General features: G+C 48.5%; 1 protein-coding gene across 1 annotated transcript in view; it reads right to left on the bottom strand.

The window, feature by feature from the left end:
* Positions 1-6,079, bottom strand: part of WWC3 (WWC family member 3) — a 157,212-nt gene that overhangs the window by 66,222 nt on the left and 84,911 nt on the right. The gene's annotated exons all lie outside the window — the stretch shown is intronic.

Genomic DNA, 6,079 nt, shown 5'->3' with positions numbered 1-6,079 from the left:
CGTCCTGCCTTCAGGCGCTTTGGAGAATAGCTTGACTCTCTCTTCTTTGTGGCAACCCCTGAGATTTTGGAACATTGCTATCATGTCCATTGTTTATCCTAAAAAGTCTTTATTTTTTGTGTAACAGAGTGTCGGCATGGCATGGATGGATGCCAAGATCTGAATTTCCCCTCCTCTATTTTGCAGTCATAAATCACATTCTCCAATCATCCGTTCTGCAGCCCACATATTCCTTATCTTAATTACTCCCTACACACATTCTTTCTCCTCCCTCTCCCAGCATCATCTAAGTTAACTCTAAAAATACCAGACAGTTCTGCATATTTTGTCAAAGCAAGAATATCCAATATTAGCAGCGTTGACATCTGGCCCCCCTTACAAAAAGGATAGGTCCTGTATGTAAACAAAAGCATATGTCAGGGATTATCTCTTGGTTTGTTGGGTTTTTTCTCCTGAAACGTTTTGATTAGTTGGTCAGCCTTCACATCGCTAGATTTCACCCAAGTAGCTTCGGACAACGAGTACCCCTTTCCATTGTACTAGGTACTGCAATTTCCCTTTAAAAATTCTAGAGTCGAGAATACGTTTCACTTCATAGTGAGTCTGACCCACTACTACGAGGGGCCCGGGTGCCTTCTTAAAGTGAAGCCCCAACAAGGTTTTAACAAGCTGCAATGGAAGACAGGGTGAATCCTCCCTAAAAGCCTAGGGAGTTTTAATTCTACTGTGATGGGGTTGATGATCCTTACGATGGAGAAAGACCCCAAGAATTTTGGTCCCAATTTCTTGCTGGGCAATTTGAGGCGTAAATATTTAGTTGACAGATAAACCTTTTCCCCAACTTGGAATGTTCTTTGGGGAGCCCTCTTTTTATCAGCCTGCTTTTTATAGGTCTCGGAAGTCTTTTTTAATGCAGTTTTTGTGTTTCTCCATCGTCCATGCTGGTGGTTGGCCCGGTCGTGGCTTCCCTCCTCCTTTGCCTGTTTTGAGTAGTTCTGTAAGGGGTAGGGCAATCTTGGCAAAAGAGGGGATGAATTGATGATAAAAGTTGGCAAAACTCAGAAAGCTCTGGAGCTGATTGCGAGTCTTTGGGGGCTGCCATTCGATTATAGCTTTCACCTTGGCTGGATCCATTTCAATACCCTCGTTGGAAATTCTGTAGCCAAGATAATCTAATCGGGTCTGGTGAAATTCACTTTTCGACAATTTGGCATAAAGCTTGGCGTTCAATAGTTTCTTTAACACTTCTCTCACCAACTTTATGTGATCAGTCATATTCGTGCTGTATATCAGGATATCATCAAGATTCACCAAAACCCCCTTGTACAAGTGATCATGTAGGACCTCATTAATCAACTGCATAAATACGGCTGGGGCCCCCTGTAGTCCAAATGGCATGACTTTGAACTGATAGCTCCCCATAGGACAGTTGAAGGCAGTTTTCCACTCGTCTCCCTTTTTTATTCTCACCCGGTAATATGCCTCAGGTCTAATTTAGTGAAGACACTCCCCTTAGCCAGATGGGTTAATAAGTTATTTAGGAGGGGGAGGGGATATTTATTCTCCATACTCACAGCGTTGAGACTTTTATAGTCTACGCAGAGACGAATAGATCCATCTTTTTATTCTTTGAACAACACAGGGGCTCCCACGGTAGATTTGGCCCGTTCGATGAACCCCCTCGCTCGGTTTTTATTCACGTATCGCTGCATCTCCTCCATTTCGAGGGGGGATATAGCATACATTCTCGGGTGTGGGAGTTTGGCTCCTGGCACCAGTTTGATGGAGCAGTCATTGGGTCTGTGAGGGGGCAGGGCATCACATTCTTTTTCACTAAATGCCTCCGCCAGATCCCGGTATTCATTGGGGATGAGTGGTTCGCTCGGCAGCGGTGAAGCAGCCATGTGCGCTCGCTCATTGGGTGGCCTAAGGTGTCCTGCAACATCGGTTGAATCAGCGGGAGGTTTAGGCCCTATAGGTAGTCTCACAGTTCTCATTCCTTTCTCCCACCAGATAAATGGCTTCCATTTGTCCAACCAGGCTAGCCCTAGGATCACAGTCTAAGTCATTTTTGGAGCCACTAGGAAGCGAATAAACTCCCAGTGTGCACCTATTTCTAGGCGTAAGGGCTCAGTTACTTGTGTGACAGGAGTCCCTCCCATCAGGGAGCCATCGGCTTGCTCAAACCTCACAAGTTTGGAAAGCTGTTTTGCCCATATGCCCATTTTCATAGCAACCGGCAGACTAATAATGCAGCGGGTGCATCCAGAATCAATTAGCACGTTTAAGTCCATTTGTGCCCCAGATTTAGGGATTATAAATTTGGCAACCAGTGAAAAAGGCTGGATTTGCCGACTCACCATCGGCTCATTCTCTCCTTCATCGTCGCTGTCAAAGGAGGGTAGAGCAGGGGCGGGTCCACCCGGAGTCCCGGAGTCCTCTTGTGTGGGGGGTGTAATCTGGGCAACAGGTTCTTGCATGACCCGGTTGGATTTAACTCTCGTTAGCCGCTGAGCAGGTTTCCTTCTCGTCGATGGTTTCGGTCTGCTCTGCAGTCGGGGGTAGGGGACTGGACAGGTTGCCACTCGATGTCCCTCTTGTCCACACCGAAAACACTTATTTGACAGGCCTGCAGGTGGTCTGGGTCTCTCAGCCATCGCAGTAGTTGTAGGTTTTCTTGGGGGTGATTGCTGTCCGGGTTGCTCTGGCTGCTGCTCAGATTCAGGTGGGGGAGGCTTCTTATAGCGGGCGAGCTGAACGTCTAGCTTCACTGCCGCCTGATCTTGTAGCTGATCAGGTACAGCTCGATAGATGCAGGCCTGAGAGAGGTGATCGTCTAATATCTCAATGAAGTGATGGATTAGAGATTGTTCAGGCCACCCCTCTATTCGACCTGCTATCTTGCGAAATTCCCGCACATACTCCAGGGCAAGCCTGCTGGCTTGTTTTATTTTGTGGATCTGTTCTCTTGCTTTAAGACCAATAGATGGGTACTCAAATCTTTCTCTCAGCCCTAGGAGGAAGAGGTGGGGGTCCTCCAATTCGGGGGCTTGCTTGTTATATAAATTGTTCAGTCATTCGGATGCTTCTCCCTCTAGGCTGGATGCAATCACATCGACCATGGCCCCCGGGTCCAGGCAGAGATAGGCCCAGCAATTCAAATGAGAACGCACTTGGTTGAGGAAAAAAACCAGCTTCTCTGGGTCCCCACTGAAGGTTGCTCTGAAAAGTGGTGCAATTATAGGCTGTTGGGGCCCCCACTGTGGCTGTTGCTGCTGGCCCCATCATGGCTGCAGATTTATGCCCAGGGGTTGCACGTTTGGGGGCTGTGGCCAATCTCCCTGCTGTGGTCGGTCTCCCACCAGCTGTTGATGTCCTGGCTTCTGCACCACCCCAAGCTGTTGCAAGACCTCTATTAGCTGTGGCAAGCTCAGAAATCGCTGACCATCCGTCTGCTGGGGAACCCAATCTACCCATTGCTGCAGATGCCTCAGACTGGATTTCCCTCTCTCTTCAGGGTTGGGGTCCCTGGCAGGGGAAGACAGGATTTGACAGGCTTTCTGATGTGCAATGGGAGGGGTGTAGGCTCCTCTCTCCAGGAATTGATTTCTGCTTTTCACCTCTGGGTTTTGAAATCTTTCCAGTGACTCACCCAAAACTTCGTTATCTCCCCATTCTGCTTTTGAAGTCTTTGCTCCCAGCTGGGAGATCTGCCAGAGTTCTTTCTCCCCCGGCTGGCTGGCTACCGCTCCACTACCGAGGGAAGCTGCTGCTGCTGTCGTTCCCCTCCCTGGGGAAGCTGCTGCTGCTGAGGTGCTGGCCTCAAGCCATCTTTCTCCTTCCATAATGAGATCTTCCCCAAATCTTTGTCAGTTTATCCCCTTTAGATTAGGAATAGTGACCGAGGTCCGGGACCTCTTAATTGGTTTAAAAAATTTGTGGATCTTGGCATGATGTCACGTGTCTGACTAATGAAACACTTCAAAGAACTTTCAGGCATGGTTTAACCTAAAAAGCCTTTATTAGTGTAAAAGGAGTGTCAGCATGGCATGGAGAATGCCAAGATCTGAATTTCCCTTCCTTTGCACATAACATTCCAGGCATTTCACCTCCCCTCCCTATTTTGGGGTCATGATTCACATCTTCCAATTAACCTGGAGGGCAAAGATTCACTTCCGTTCCCTTCCGTGGGCTTTTCTCTCCTCTCTCATTCTCATCTGAATTAACTCTAAAAGTACCAGACAGTTCTGCATATTTTGTCAAAGTAAAAATATTCAATATTAGCAGCGTTGACAGCTATCTTGCTAAAATCTCGCACGTACTCCAGGGCAGGCCTGCCGGCTTGTTTTATTTTGTGGATTTGTTCTCTTGCCTTGAGGCCAATGGATGGGTCCTCAAATCTTTCTCTCAGCCCTAGCAGGAAGAGGTGGGGGTCCTCCAATTCCGGGGCTTGCTCATTATATAAATTGTTCAGCCATTCAGATGCTTCTCTCTCTAGGCTGGATGCAATCACATCGACCATGGCGCCTGGGTCCATTGTTTATCCTAAAAAGTCTTTATTTTTTGTGTAACAGAGTGTCGGCACGGCATGGATGGATGCCAAGATCTGAATTTCCCCTCCTCTATTTTGCAGTAATAAATCATATTCTCCAATCAGCCCAAAGGGCAAAGGTTCACTTCCGTTCTGCAGCCCACGTATTCCTTATCTTAATTACTCCCTATACACATTCTTTCTCCTCCCCTCCCAGCATCATCTAAGTTAACTCTAAAAATACCAGACAGTTCTGCATATTTTATCAAAGCAAGAATATCCAATATTAGCAGCGTTGAAATCATCATGATCGACGTCGATCATCACGATCTTCCAACAAGCACCACCACGATAGTTTCAGACAGCGGGACTACTATGACAGCCCCGACAGACCCCTTTGCTACCAAAGCTCAAGTCACCACACGTACAGTCGAAGCTCGGATCGTTAAAGGTAACGTGGGAGCCCTGACCATTGTTACTATTGGTCACACAGCCCTGAGCATCACCGTCAGCGCCGTCCGAGGCCGAGGCCTGTGCAGGGAGAAAACCGAAATGTGGGCATTCAACGACATTTAATTCAACAACTGTGCGACCTGTTGGACAGGCAGCAACAGGTTGGGGCGCCACAGCTGCTGGGTGGCCTAAAGCCGCCGCTGGGAGGTCAACAACCATTAGGAGTGCAGCCATGGGGGGGAACAGCAGCCCATGAACGCACAGCAGCTGATGGGGGGCTTCAGCAATTGGGGATGCCGCCGCCACCGCCGGAAGGTCAATAACAATTGGGAGTGCAGCAGCAATGGGGTGGCAGCAGCCCCTAAATGCACAGCAGCCACTGGGGGGGCCTGCAGCAATTGGGAATGCCACAGCCACCATTGGGAGTTCAACAACCATTAGGAGTGCAGCAGCAATAGGGGGGAGCAGCAGCCCATGATGGCACCACACCTCAAAGCAACTTTTGATGGCGATCCAGATTTTCTTCCTTAATCAAGTACATTCCCATATGAATCACAATGCCAATTTTTACCCAGATCCAGTTACTATGGTCAACATTGTTGCGGCTAATCTGCAAGGGGAGGCATCTGAGTGGCTAAACAATCTGTACAACAAGCGAGCACCTGAACTGAAAAATCTCCATCTCTTCCTCCTTGGTTTGAGGGCCAGGTTCGAGGACCAATCCATAGCCCTCAAAGCAGAGAAACAAATTCACAAAATAAAGCAAGACAGTAGACCAACATTGGAATACGTACGAGAGTTTTGCAAGATAGCAGGCCAGATTGAAAGGTGGCCTGAGCAATCCCTAGTGCATCACTTCAAGGAGGGACTAGATCAGTGGTTCTCAACCTTTCTAATGCCGCGACCCCGTTGTGAGGCCCCTCCTCAAGAAGCCTTCCCTGGACCCAGATGAACTGGCCAATTATCGTCCAGTCTCCAACCTTCGCTTTGCGGCGAAGGTTGTTGAGAGTGTGGTTGCGCGGCAATTCCCTCGGCACCTGGATGAAGCAGTCTATCTAGACCCATACCAGTCGGGCTTCAGGCCGGGACACAGCA

Source organism: Protobothrops mucrosquamatus, unplaced genomic scaffold (genome assembly GCF_001527695.2).
Source record: "Protobothrops mucrosquamatus isolate PMUCROS unplaced genomic scaffold, P.Mucros_1.0 scaffold_125, whole genome shotgun sequence".
Classification (NCBI taxonomy): Eukaryota; Metazoa; Chordata; class Lepidosauria; order Squamata; family Viperidae; genus Protobothrops; species Protobothrops mucrosquamatus.
This window is presented reverse-complemented; position numbering and strand designations above follow the sequence as displayed.